This window comes from Macaca nemestrina, chromosome 12 (assembly GCF_043159975.1).
Source record: "Macaca nemestrina isolate mMacNem1 chromosome 12, mMacNem.hap1, whole genome shotgun sequence".
In the NCBI taxonomy this organism is placed as follows: Eukaryota; Metazoa; Chordata; class Mammalia; order Primates; family Cercopithecidae; genus Macaca; species Macaca nemestrina.
In genome coordinates this window covers 3,514,937-3,529,494 of record NC_092136.1, presented here as the reverse complement: position 1 = coordinate 3,529,494, position 14,558 = coordinate 3,514,937, and the positions used below count along the sequence as shown (strand labels likewise).

Below are 14,558 nucleotides of genomic sequence, written 5' to 3'. Positions count from 1 at the left end.
GATGACCATATGGCTGGTAAAGCATTCTCTCTGGGTGTGGCCTTTGAGGGTGTTTCCAGAAGAGACTGGCATTTGAATTGGTGGACTGAGTAAGAAGATCCGCCCTCACCCAATGTGAGCGGGCACCATCCAATCAGCTGGGGGCCCGGATAGAACAGAAAGGCAAAGGAAGGGCACATTTGCTGTCTCTTCTGGGCCTGGGACACCTGTCTTCTCCTGGCCTTGGGTATCAGAGCTCCAGTTTCTCAGGCCTTTGGCCTCAGACTGAGAGCAACACTATTGCCCCCCTGGTTCTGAGGCCTTTGGTCTGGGGTGAGCCATGCTGTGTCGGCTTCCCTGGTTCTCCTGCTTGCACAGAAGGTCCTGAGACTTCTCAGCCTTCATCATTGCCTAAGCCAATTCCCGTAACGAAGCCCCTCTGTGGCTCTCATGCTTGCTCACTCTCTCGTTCTCTCTCTTTCTCCCTGTGTGTGTGTGTGTACGTGTACGTGTACACAGTTGGTGCTGTCTCTCAGGAGAACCCTGCTGACTCATTCAGCACCCAAAAGCCTGTCAACAGTGCTATGAATGAACAAATCATGCCATCTTCATGGCCACAGAGTGAATGCACTATTACTACACAACATGTGGATGGATCTCAAAAATGGATTAATCTCACAAATATAAGTGCTCAGCACAAATAAAATGTAACACGGGAAGACAATAGAATACCAAGCAGCTGACGCAAATGGGGACGTAGATCTAAATTTACAGACAGACACGAAAAAGAGGACCCCGATCCCTAACTGAGTGGCAGAAGTACAGAACATCACAACACAGTGCTTGTTCCCCTCCAGGCTCCCTGCTGGGGGCAGGGGTGTCAATACTGTCACCTTAGTGCCCTAAGCTAGGACCCCGCGGTGTCCCGGACCCCTGTTGCTCCCCCACCAGCTCTCACATCTCCAAGCCCTGCAGAATCGGCCTCCTCCACCTGCCTTGGGTCCCGCGTGTCTCTCCATCTATCCTGCAGGGGCCCTGCTGTCATCCATCTGTTGTTGATTTTGAATCACCTTCAGCCCCTTCACCTGCCTCATTCACCAGCCCTGGAGCTCTTGGCCTGGCCTCAAACTGCACCTTGCTTTCACTCCTGTCTGGCTTCCATCACTCCTGTCTGGCTTCCATCCCTCCCGCGTCAGATCCAAACCCCTCTGCTGGGTAAACGGCCCCTTGGAGGGGCCGAACTTCTCACCCGGATGCTTCTTCATCACCTCTTAAGACTGGCTCGCACATTCACTCCCTTCAGAGAACTTCCCAGTTCTCCTGGCTCCACTGTTGCCCTGTCCGGGTAGGGCCAGTTCCCCGAGATCCTGCCCTCAGCTGCACTTGCTCCTCCTCGTGGGGAGGGGCTGTGTTTTACCTGCCTTGTTTCCTGAGCCCAGCAACCCTCCACATTTGCAGAGTGGAGCCAGTAAAGGTTGGGACTCAGGCCCGGTTTCCAAACCAGTTCCATGTAAGAAATGTGGCAGAGCTGCTCCTGGGGCGGGTTACGCGCCCGCGGGCCTCTGGGCTCAGAATCCGGCACAGGAAGGAGGTGCAGGCTGTCTGCTTTCTGGACAAACCGGGCCCACCAGAGGCTGCACCGTGTTCATCTGGCCAAGTGCACACTGCTACGATGCGCTCTGTGAAAAAACCTCTGAAGGCACACAGTGACTGAATTTATCCCAAGGTCCAAAGTTTATTTTCGTTAGAAGAATCAGCTTTGCTCAGGCACGGTGGCTCATGCCTGTACTTCCAGCACTTTGGGAGGCCAAGGCAGGCGGATCACTTGAGGTCAAGAGTCAGAGGCCGGCCTGGCCAACATGGTGAAACCTCATCTCTACTAAAAATACAAAAATTAGCCGGGCATGGTGGTGTGCGCCTGTAATCCCAGCTACTCAGGAGACTGACGCACGAGAATGGCTTGAACCCAGGAGGCAGATGGGCGACAGAACAAGACTGTCTCAAAAAAAAAAAAAAAGAAAAAGAAAAACCAACTTCCATGCGTTCACCTCTCTGAAGGAAATGTGGGACTTTTTTTTTTAAGTAAATGATCGATGAAGCAATGAATCGGGTCTACTGCTGCTATCTGGGAAGGATATGGAGCCACTTGGTAAGTTTCCCACTTTTAAAAAGGCCTCCCTATGCCCTTCCCCGGGTCACAGTTAAGGAAATTAATTCTAAATGGAATAGGTGATATAAAAGTCAAAATAAAATGGCCAATGGTAAATTATTTGACTTTTTTTGACAAGAGACCCAAGGCCTTCTCCCCTGGACAGCCTCCCCTAAGCATCTCCTTCCTTACCGGAATGTACCCTGAGGCCAAATGCAAAGTGTACCAAGAGGATCATTTTGTTGGAGACAATTACATTCATTTCTTTGGAGTGCAGGATGCAGAGTACATAACTATAGGGTTTAGACAGGATTTGCTCTATTTTAACAAAACAGGGTGCTGCCTCTACTCAGTCCACCTCTCCCTCTCTGGCTGGGTTTGGGGTATCTAAGGCAGGAGGCCATTTCCAGGCTATGCGGGCTGGAGCCAGCAGGGACCCCCAGAACCCAGGTCCCACTCCCTCCTCCTCTAAACTTGGCCACAGCCTCCACTCTTCCCCCCAGAAACTGTCTCCCTTGGGGTCCCATAACCACCCACCCCACCACCCAGGGCAGGCCCCTGCCCTAGAGACCCAGTAGATAAGCCAGGGCCAGTGCAGCTTGCAGGATGGGGCAGTCGAGCAGAGTGGGAACCCCCAGCTTGGCAGCTGTGCAGTCCTCACTCCCAGCATCTCCCAGGCTTGAGTCGTTTGCAAACCACCATCCATTCTTCCCCGTCTGCCTGGTCCCTGCTGTCACCTGGTGGTCCGTCTACTGCCCTGTTGTTCCCTGTGTGGTCTGGGCTCCCCTCAGAATGAGCTCATGCACCTCGGGGAGCTGTGCCCTGGGAAAGGTCCGCTGCACAGCTCCCTCAGCCCCCGGCTCTTCCTCTGTCAATTTCCTCTAATAAAGTGAGGTGGGAACCAGCCTCCCTGTTTCTATGGCAGTGGAAGTTCAGAGGCTGGCGGAGGCTACATGAGAGGGCACAGCTGCATCACCAGCCGTCTCCTTCATTGTCCCACCACAACATCCCGAGTTCCACCAGACGTCCCTGGAGAGAGCGCAGATGTTGGAAACAATCCAGGGCTGCAACTAGGATGCCGGAGAGTCAGGCTTTCCCATGTTCATTCTCACTGCACTATTATTATACTTCCATTGCTATCGATTTATTGTTAACTAATACTTACATTCTTCGTTGTTATTATGAAAATAACAGCATAATAGTTTAACTAATGTTTGTCAAGACATACTCTAAAATTAAAAAGATCTACCTCCCCATTGACAGTCCATGCCCCTCTCTCCACGCCCAGTTCTACCCCCGCTGCCTCTGCAAGGTGGGAGTGGGTCCAAGCCTGGGCTTTGGGAGGAGGAGGAGGAGACTGAGCCAGGTTTTCTAGATTCCAGAATCTCTCTGATTTGTGTTCTGCACAATATCGGTGGATGCGAGTCGTGCCCCTGTGACTTTTCGGACTTTAAAACCACCCCACCCTCACACTCTCCACAGAAGAAACAGAATATCGTGCTGTCCTTGTGTTTGTGACAAGACAGGCCGGCAGAAGAATTCATTTCACACGTTTGGAACACTGAGAATGGGAACGGCCTCATGGAGGGGGAGGGGGTTGGGGGTGGAGGAGAGCTTGGAGCTGGCCCTGACTGCCTGAGGATATGGCACATGGAGCCCTGGTCCCCTCTCTGCCAATTGTACCAGCTCTATGATGCTGAGGGGCTGACCTGGGCATGCTGAGTCCCAGATTCCTTGTTAAATAGGGACAACTGGCTAGGTGCAGTGGCTCACGCCTGTAATTCCAGTACTTTGGGAGGCTGAGAGGGGCAGATCAGTTGAGGTCAGGAGTTGAAGACCAGTCTGGCCAACATGGTGAAACCCCGTCTCTACTAAAAATACAAAAATTAGCCGGGTGTGATGGTGCACGACTGTAATCCCAGCTACTCAGGAGGCTGAGGCAGGAGAATCACTTGAGCCTGGGAGGCAGAGGTTGCAGTGAGCCAAGATTGCACCACTGCACTCCAGCCTGGGTGGCAGAACAAAACTCTGTCTCAAAAAAAAAGGGGGAGAGGGGGGACAACAATGTCTTCATTGTGTTTTATTTAATGAGGGTAAATGAAATCTCGCATGGCACGAGGCTTGGCACAGAGCCTGCTGCCACAGAGTAGATCCTCAGCAAATGTCAGCTATTGCTGTTATCACATCTGGTTGAGAGAATTGCTGTTATCACATCTGGTTGAGAGAATTGTTATCACAACTGGAAATAGAAGGCTGGAGGTGGCATTAGGGCTGCCATCAAAATCACTGAGAACAATGGCCCATGAACGTTGGATTAGACTTTGCACAGCTCCTGTTGGGACAAAAGTAACATCAGTGGAACTTTAAAGTGATGAATCGGGTTCAATACAAAGAACCGGCCATGCCACGAGGTCAGTGACTCGAGCTGCATTACATTCGGGGTGCACTTTCAAGAATTTTGGGTGGCTTGTAAGGAGGGGTTAAGGCATTTAAGACTCATTTTAAAAGAATTCAGAAATCCGAGAACAAGAGTAAAAACTGCTGCGTTTCCTACAATGTCTTTACAGCATGAAACTGCTGTCTGCCCTGCCGTATATCCTCTCCCAGTTGCTGTGGTCACTCTCGGGTACCTGCTAGATGGCCCCTCTGTCCACACCCTTTGTACACACAGCAAGCTGCACCTGCTCTCCTGCACACAACAAGGCCTATTTCAACCAAAATTCTTTCTTGAAGACAGCGCCTTTACTATGCCCACTGTTGTAGCAGTAGTTCATCTGGACAAAAGATCAAAAGTTGGAGGCGGTGCCTCTATGGAGGGGTTTCCCACCCTGTGGGCCACCTGGGCACACCCCTCAGGTGCCCCCAGTCAGGCTCCTGCAGGAACACCCTGGGTTGTCTCACAGAGAGCCCATGTGGCTGGTGGAAAGGGTTCAGGCCGAGGTGAAACATGACCGGTGACTGGCGTGGAGGCTGCAGTGGGGATCCCTGTGTTGGCTGCAGGGCTGAATGAAAGAACAAGAGAGGTTTCGGCTGAATCCTTGGAAAATACAGACAACCTCCTAACCCTCCTTAGTTAGCAGTGATTAACACTCTTATTAAAGAAGCCTTTGTGTTCTAGGCCCTGGCATTAACAGTTAATTGGCCCAATAACAACTTAATTAGGAACGCACATTACAGAGAATTATAACCAGGGCCTTTGACGGAGTGGTTTGTTCCTGGCTCCTCTCCATGTATTTCCTGAGAGCCTTTTAATGCAAGGGATGTACAGACTGGCAGACCAAGAGATGCCCGTCCCTTGCTGTTGCAAAGAGCACAAAGGGAACAAGAATGGGGCCTCCATGAAAGTGGGATAAAGATGCAGAGACAATTTGGAATAGGCGATTGATAATTCTAATAACAGTTAACTATAGATTACTTGCATATCTGAACTCTTTTATTGTTTGTTTTATTTTATTTTATTTTTGAGACGGAGTTTCACTTTTGTTGCCCAGGCTGGAGTGCAATGGTGCAATCTCGGCTCACTGCAACTTCCGCCTCCTGGGTTCAAGCGATTCTCCTGCCTCAGCCTCCTGAGTAACGGGGATTACAGGCACACACCACCATGCCCGGGTAATTTTGTATTTCTACTAGAGATGGGATTTCACCATCTTGGTCAGGCTGGTCTCCAACTCCCTACCTCAGGTGATCCTCCCTCCTCGGCCTCCCAAAGTGCTGGGATTACAGGCGTGAGCCACTGTGCCTGGCCTGGTTTTATTTTTAATTCTATAATGAGAGCTTGGATTGCTTCATAGACTTCTGTGGGTAGGAGTTTCTATTGTCACATGTGTTCTTCTTCTTTCTCTTTCTCTTTCTCTTTCTCTTTTCTTTTATTTATTTATTTTTTTTGAGAGGGAGTTTCACTCTGTTGCCCAGGCTGGAGTGCAGCGGTGTGATCTGCAACTTCCGCCTCCCGGGTTCAAGCAACTCTCCTGCCTCAGCCTCCTGAGTAGCTGGGATTACAGGCACATGCCACCACACCTGACTAATTTTTGTATTTTCAGTAGAGATGGGATTTTGCTATGTTGGCCAGGCCAGTCACAAACTCCTGACCTCAAGCAATCCACTCACCTTGGCCTCCCAAAGTGCTGGGATTACAGGCATGAGCCACCATTCCCAGCCACATGTGTTCTTAAAAATAGCAAATTAACCTGAAGGCAGGGGTAGAAAATGAAAGCAACTAGGTGGATCTGGCCTTTTGTGGGGCTTCAGAATCTTCTTACCAAGTGTTAGGGAGAACGGAGAACGGAGAACGGATACACCCTCTCTTGAGTTGGGTCCTGTTGTGTGACACAGAAGAGGCCATGTGTGCATCTCACTGTGGCAACATGAGGTCAGGACTGAAGAAATTTCCACTCACAACTCTGCCTTGCTTTTGAAGGCTTCGTTCCGGCACTCTGGTGGTCTTATTCTCTGTGTCTTGGGATTAATAACTACCAAAATTTCTGTAAAACACTCTGCAAAGCAAATTGTGGTAAAGTGCTGATGATAATTAGGCAAGAAAGGCTGGGAGCTCATTAAATCACAGTGGCTTGATAGGGCCTGGGTGCCCGTTAAACCCCTGGGCACTGTTACCCAAACTCTAATGCTCATCTGAAGATGTGAGTTTGAAACCTGTTAACTGCACAAAGGGACCTGTCTGCAGGGTCAGATGGCCTGTGGGGCTGCTGTCAGCCCAGTTGGGGATAGCAGGGTCCTCAGGGATTCTGCTGTGATTTTCACAATAGAGACCCCATCCCCATCCCGCACCAGCAAAGGAGCCTGCCTGGGCTCTCAAAGGGGAGCTAGGTCCGTTGTAGATCAGAGTGAAGAATGTTGTAGGCTAACTAGAGAGCAAACCCTCAGAAGAGGAGAGGGGAGCAGTGCTACAGGCAGCCAGGGAGACCTGTCTCTGCCAGTATGGGCCGAGTTATGCTGTGGTAACAAACATCCCCCAACTCCAGGTGGCTTAGCACAACAACGTGATTTCTCATGTCATTTATTTTTCACTGTGGGCCGCTGACCCTCCGGAGCAATTGTCCTCCACGCACCTCCAAAACTGTCACCACAAAGGAAGAGTGGGCGATGGGAATCACCCACCAGCTCTTAAATGCTCCCTCCTGGAAGTGGCACCACCCCCTGCCATTCACACCCCATCAGCCAAGGAAAGCAACCAGCCAGGCCTCACTCAAGGAGGCAGGAAAAGGTCATAGTCCTTCTGTGTTCAGGAAGGCAAGGAGAAGCAGAGCTAGGATTGATCAGCCTCAGCAGTGCTTACTACAAGGCCATGTTTTATGTAGAAATGCAGGGTCAGTGTTCCTGGGGTCGGGGCCTTCACCAATGGCACCTGTCATTGGAGGGATTATACCCATGCAAATAATGCCCCCTCCCTAAGAGCACACAGCCACCCTCCCTCCTATATCAAGAAGAAGGAGGATATTAAAGCCACACACACCCCTCAAATACTACTGTTGGACTCTATAGTGTTGAAATGCTTGGGCTTCAAGTTAAACAGAACTGAATTTGAGTCCCGACTGTCACCCACTAGGGTGTGACTTTGGACAAGTAACTTAATCTTCTGAGCCTCTGTTTTCTCGTCTTTGAAATGGGGATCATAGTGATAAACATCTCATCAGATTATAGTGAGAATTGAATAAGATAATTTCAATGAAATGCTCATAAAAAGTGCTCTGAATGGTGAACTATTCACAGCTATCATCATTGTCATTATTCATGGTATAAATTACATTCTATTCACTAACATTCACAGCAATTCAAGCCCAAAAAACAAAATGGAGTAAGATCTGAAGAATTACTATAGCAGCCACAAAATACAAGTTCCAGCTCGGTTTCTAAAGCCCTTGTGACTTATTCAGCAGAATCCCAACTTCTCTTTTTATTTCTTTTCATGCAGTGCACTGGACTGCATTATTGTTCAGCAAATATCGACTCTACTGCCCCACCCCCACCCCGCCATTCCACCATGGGTGAAGTTTACTCCTTCGCCCCACTGATGTTGACTTGGCCAATGATATGACTTGCTTTGGCCCATAGAATTTGGATGAAACTGACCAACCTGACCTGGTGGTGAGGAACACAGTGCGGGTGCCCAACAGCTCTCACTTACTCCTGATCTCCACCCTGAGCAGAACAGACCCCAGAGATGGCTGCTCCTTCATCCTCAGTCTCAGAATGAGAGACTGTTAGAAATGCTTGTTCCCCAGTGCCACAAATAAATGGCACTTGAGCATACATTTAATTCTCTCAGCAAGGCAATTTTTCCTTTCTGCAGAAAGGGTGCTCATTGCAGATGGAACAATGACAAGAGCACACCTGGACAAAGGAGAGAAGCATTTTTTACCCTTATGCAGTTTGTCCCTGCTACTGTGACCTCTCTCCATTGGCTGAAGCCAGACCGCACAATCTAAACTAAAACCCGACTGGCTAATAACTTTAAAACTTTTATAAATAGGTAAAAGCAATGGAAACCAGGAAAGGAGGAAGTTGCTTATGAAAGGACTTAGAAAATAATAACATTCCCAAATAAGGAAGGGGCATAGGCTGTGAGCTGGGACATGCCTGTGAGCACGTCCAGCACAAATATTTTGGGTAAAGTACAAGGACATAGAATGTACTATGTGCCTGTGAGCACGTCTAACAGCTACGTAGGATAGGGCTTAACAAAGAGTTATTAGCATAAAGTACGGAGGCTTGAAGGAAGTTAGTCTTTAAAGAAACTCTTATTTTCAACACTTATGATTTATTCTTTAATAAAAGGGCAACTTTGGCCAGGCACGGTGGCTCATGCCTGTAATCCCAGCACTTTGGGAGGCCGAGGCGGGCGGATCACGAGGTCAGGAGATCAAGACCATCCTGGCTGACACGGTGAAACCCCTCTACTAAAAATACAAAAAAAAAAAAAAAACCCAAAAATTAGCCGGGCATGGTGGTGGGCACCTGTAGTCCCAGCTGCTTAGGAGGCTGAGGCAGGAGAATGGCATGAACCCAGGAGGCGGAGCTTGCAGTGAGCAGAAGCCACTGCACTCTAGCCTGAGTGACAGAGCGAGACTCCGTCTCAAAAAAAAAAAAAAAAAAAAAAAAGGTAACTTTGAAGAGGAACTTTTATTTTCTACAGAGACCCGTGGAGGGGTCTTCTGAGCAGCGCTTCCGACCACATCCTAAATCCCAGCCCAGCGAAGCCCACTGAGTCTCATAAGAAACACATGCTTGTAATCAGAAGACACTAAGCTTTTGGGGTTGTTTGGTACCACAGCAAAAGCTGACTAATACCCTTAGACCAGGAAAAGGACTTTCCCTGATCACAGATTTTCTGCCAACTACATTGAGCTTCAGCATTAAAGAAGAGACAGGCACATGCCATTTTGTTTAGCTTCACTTCATTGCATTTTTTGCAGATTGAAAGTTTGTGGCAACCGTGTATCAAGCAAGTGAATCAGTGGCATTTTTCCAACAATATGAGGTTGATTCATGTTTCTGTGTCACTTTTGGGTACATCTTGCCATATTTCAAACCTTTCTGTTCTGAATAGCTCTGTGATGGTGATCTGTGATCGGCAATCTTTGCTGTTACTGTTGTAGTTGTTTTAGGACCCCGTCAACCAATTGATAAATGCTCAGTGGGTACTGACCAATCCACTCACCAGCCATTCCCCTCTCTCCCTCTCCTTGGGCCTCCCCATTCCCTGAGACACAGCAATATTGAAATTAGCTCAGATAATGACCCTACAATGGCCTCTAGGTGTCAAGTGAAAGGAAGAGTCACATGCCTCCCGCCTTAAATAAAAAACTAGAAACAATTAAGCTTAGTGAGGAAGGCAGGTTGAGAGGGGCTGAAAGCTAGGCCTCTTATGCTAAACAGTGAGCCAAGCTGTGAATACAAAGGAAAAGATCTTGAAGGAAATTAGAGTGCTACTCCAGTAAAAACACCAAAGGAGAAGAAGTCAAAAGAGCCTTCTTGCTGGTATGAAGAAAGTCTGAAGGGTCTGCACAGAAGATCAAACCAACCACAGCAGCCCCTTGAGCCAAAGCCTGACCCAGAGCAAAGCCCTAACTCTATGAAAATTGAGAGAGGTGAGGAAACTGCAGGAAAAAAAGTTGGAAACTAGAAGAGGTTGGTTGATGAGATTTAAGGAAAGACGCCATCTCCATAACATCAAAGTGCAAGGAGAAGCAGCAGGTGCTGATGGAGATGCTGCAGCAAGTTCTCCAGATGATCTCGCTGAGACCATCAATGAAGGTGGCTACACTAAACAGATTTTCAATGTAGACAAAATAGCTTTCTCTTGGAAAAACATGCCATCTAGGACTTTCACAGCTAGAAGAGAAGCCAATGCCTGCTTCAAAGCTTCGAAGAACAGGCTGATTCTCTTGTGAGGGGCTACTGCAGCTGGTGACTTTAAGTTGAAGCCAGTGCTTGTTTGCCATTCTGAAAATCCCAGGGCCCTTAAAAATGGTGCTGAATCTACTCTGCCTGTGCTCTACAAATGGAACAGCAAAGCCAGGATGACAGCATATCTGTTTACTGTTTACAGCATGGTTTACTGAGTTTTTGGTTTTTCTTTGAGGGGACGGGAGGAACAGAGCTCCACTCTGTCACCCAGACTAGAGTGCAGTGGTGCAATCATAGCTCACTGTAGCCTCAACCTCCCAAGCTCAGGTGATCCCCCCACCTCGGCCTCCCCAGTAGCTGGGAATACAGGCATGTACCAACACACCCAGCTAATTTTTGTAATTTTTGTAGAGGAGAGTTTTGCCATGTTGCCCAGCTGGTCTTGAACTTCTAAGCCCAAGTGATCTGCCCACCTCAGCCTCCCAAAGTGCTGGGATCACAGGCATGAGCCACCATGCCCAACCTACTGAACATTTTAAGTTCACTATTGAGAGCTGCTGTTCAGAAAAAAAGATGCTTTTCAAAATATTACTGCTCATTGACAATGCACCTGGTCATCCAAGAGCTCCGATGGAGATGTACAAGGAGATTAATGTTGTTTACATGCTTGCTAACACGACATCCACTTGCAGCCTATGGATCAAAGAGTCATTTGTATTTTCAAGTCTTTTTTTTTTTTTTTTTTTTTTTTTTGACAGAGTCTTGCTCTGTCTCCAAGCTGGAGTGCAGTGGCGCAATCTCTGCTCACTGCAACCTCCACTTCCTGGGTTCAAGCTATTCCCCTGCCTCAGCCTCCTGAATAGCTGGGACTACAGGTGGGCGCCACCACACCTGGCTAATTTTTTGTATTTTAGTAGAGATGAGGTTTCACCATGTTAGCCAGGATGGTCTTGATCTCCTGAACTCGTAATCTGCCTGCCTCAACCTCCCAAAGTGCTGGGATTACAGGCATGAGCCACCGTGCCTGGCCTCAAGTCTTGTTTTTTTAAGAAATACACCTTGCAAGGCTATTGCTGCCAGAGATAGTGATTTCTATGATGGATCTGAGCAAAGTCAATTGAAAACCCTCTGGAAAGAATTCATCATTCTAAATGCCAGTTAAAAATTTGTGATTCATGGGAGGAAGTCAAAATATCGACAAAATATCAACAATAGGAGTTGGGAAGAAGTTGATTCCAACCCTCATGGATGACTTAGAGGGGTTCAAGCCTTCCAGGGAGGAAGCAACTGCAGATGTGGTGGAAATAGCAAGGGAACTATAAATAGAAGTGGAGCCTGAAGATGGGACTGAATTGCTGCAATCCCATGAGAAAACTTAAACAGATGAGGAGCTGCTTCTTTTGGATGGACAAAGAAAGCGATTTCTTGAGATGGAATCTACTCCTGGTGAAGATGCTGTGAACATTGTTGAAATGACAACAAAGGATTGAGAATATTCCATAAACATAGTTGCTTAAGCAGTGACAGGGTTTGAGAGGATTGACTCCAATTTTGAAAGTTCTACTGTGGGTAAAATGCTTTCAAACAGCATCATAAGCTACAGAAAAATTTTTCATGAAAAGAAGAATCAATTGATGCAGTAAAATTCGTTGTTGGCTGGTCACGGTGGCTCACGCCTGTAATCCCAGCACTTTGGGACGCCAAGGCGGGCGGATCACGAGGTCAAGAGACTGAGACCATCCTGGCATGGTGAGACCCCATCTCTACCATAAATACAAAAATTAGCCAGGCGTGGTGGCGCACTAGTACCAGCTACTGGGGAGGCTAAGGCAGGAGAATTGCCTGAACCCGGGAGGTGGAGATTGCAGTGAGCCAAGATCATGACACTGCCCTCCAGCCTGGCGACAGCGCGAGACTCCATCTCAAAAAAAAAAAAAAAAATTGTTGTCTTGTTTCAAGAAATTGCCACTGCCACTCCAGCCTTCAGCAACCACCACCCTAATCAGTCAGCAGCCATCAACATCGAGGCAAGACCCTCTACCAGCCAAAAATTCCAACTGAGTGAAGTCTCAGATGATTGTTAGCTTTTTTTTTTTAAGCAATAAAGTATTTTTAGTTAAGGTATGTACATTTTTTAAGACATACTGCTATTGCATACTTAATAGACTATATTATGGTGTAAAGAAAACTTTTTTTTTTTTTTTTTGAGACAGTCTCACTGTGTCACCAAGGCTGGAGTACAGTGGCATGATCTCGGCTCACTGCAACCTCCATCTCCTGGGTTCGCGTGATTCTCCTGCCTCAGCCTCCCAAGTAGCTGGACGCCCATCACCATGCCTGGCTAATTTTTGTATTTTTAGTAGAGACGGGGTTTTACCAAGTTGGCCAGGCTAGTCTCAAACTCTTGACCTCAAGTGATCCTCCCACCTCTGCCTCTCAAAGTGCTGGGATCAGGAGATCGAGACCATCCTGACTAACACGGTGAAACCCCGTCTCTACTAAAAATACAAAACTTAGCTGGGCGCGGTGGCGGGCGCCTGCAGTCCCAGCTACATGGGAGGCTGAGGCAGGACAATGGCGTAAACCCGGGAGGCGGAGCTTGCAGTGAGCTGAGATCCGGCCACTGCACCCCAGCCTGGGCGACTGAGCGAGACTCCGTCTCAAAAAAAAAAAAAAAAAAAGAAGTTAACACTATTTGCCTCTTAGTACTGGGCATTATGGGTGATTATCCACAAATACTGTTTTGAATTCTTTTAAAACTATGACATTATTCCACAGATGATAAAAGAACCCCAAATACCAAAAGTCAGATGCCCAATGAAAAAAAGTCATTCTCCCGTTCTAACCCCCATTCTCACTCTTTGGGGACAATATTTTCTTGGTATAGTTCTAGAAATGTTCTCTCTGTAGCCATATTTTCTTTTTTTTCTTTTCTTTCTTTCTTTCTTTTTTTTTTTTTTCTGAGACAGAGTCTCACTGTGTTGCCCAGGCTGGAGAGCAGTGGCACAATCTTGTCTCACTACAACTTCCACCTCCCAGGTTCAAGTGATTCTCCTGCCTCAGCCTCCTGAGTAGCTGGGATTATAGGTGCCCGCCACCACGCCTGGCTAATTTTTGTATTTTTAGTACAGATGGGGTTTTAACATGTCGGCCAGACTGGTCTCGAATTCCTGACCTCAAGCGATCCACCCATCTTGGCCTCCCAAAGTGCATGAGCCACCGTATCTGGCCTGTCTTTTCAAGTAATTCCAATTCACCAACTAACTATGGAACTAAGGTTTATCAAATCTCTGAGTAAAAAAAAAAAAATAATGATCTAAAATAATATTCTACCCAGCACAGATTCTTCCTGTGTTATACAGGGCTAATCTGTTTCTCATTAAAATTATGGATTAAAATTTAATCCTCACACTTTTAGAAACAGGAAAATACATTCTTTGTACTCTTATTTGTTTACCTAGTTGAAAGGTGTATATTTAGCTTTGAAGAGAAATCTTACTTAATGCAAGAATTTGGGATTATATACGATGTCATGAGATCACTCTTTAAGTCTTTATGAAAGCATTTCAAAGAAAGGGAAAAATTTCATCAAGATTCTGGGTCAGTTCTCCAGACCTACCCTGTAGGTTCAGAATTCTTCCATGTCAGCAGAATTGGCAGTGAAGATCTGAAGCCATGTGAATGGACAGCAAATAAATTAGCATAGGAGCTTTTCTGGAAGTTTACGGTGGGTTCATTTCTTTTTTTTTTTTTTTTTTGAGACGGAGTCTCGCTCTGTCACCCAGGCTGGAGTGCAGTGGCGCGATCTCGGCTCACTGCAAGCTCCGCCTCCTGGGTTTACGCCATTCTCCTGCCTCAGCCTCCTGAGTAGCTGGGACTACAGGCGCCCGCCACCGCGCCCGGCTAATTTTTTGTATTTTTAGTAGAGACGGGGTTTCACCGTGGTCTCGATCTCCTGACCTTGTGATCCGCCTGCCTCGGCCTCCCAAAGTGCTGGGATTACAGGCGTGAGCCACCGCGCCCGGCTACGGTGGGTTCATTTCTATGATGCAAATGTTATTTGTGG

General features: G+C 47.5%; 1 long non-coding RNA gene across 1 annotated transcript in view; it reads left to right on the top strand.

Annotated features, from left to right (window-relative positions):
- LOC139357406 (uncharacterized) overlaps window positions 1–14,558 on the top strand; it is a 53,222-nt gene that overhangs the window by 11,107 nt on the left and 27,557 nt on the right. The window lies entirely within an intron of this gene.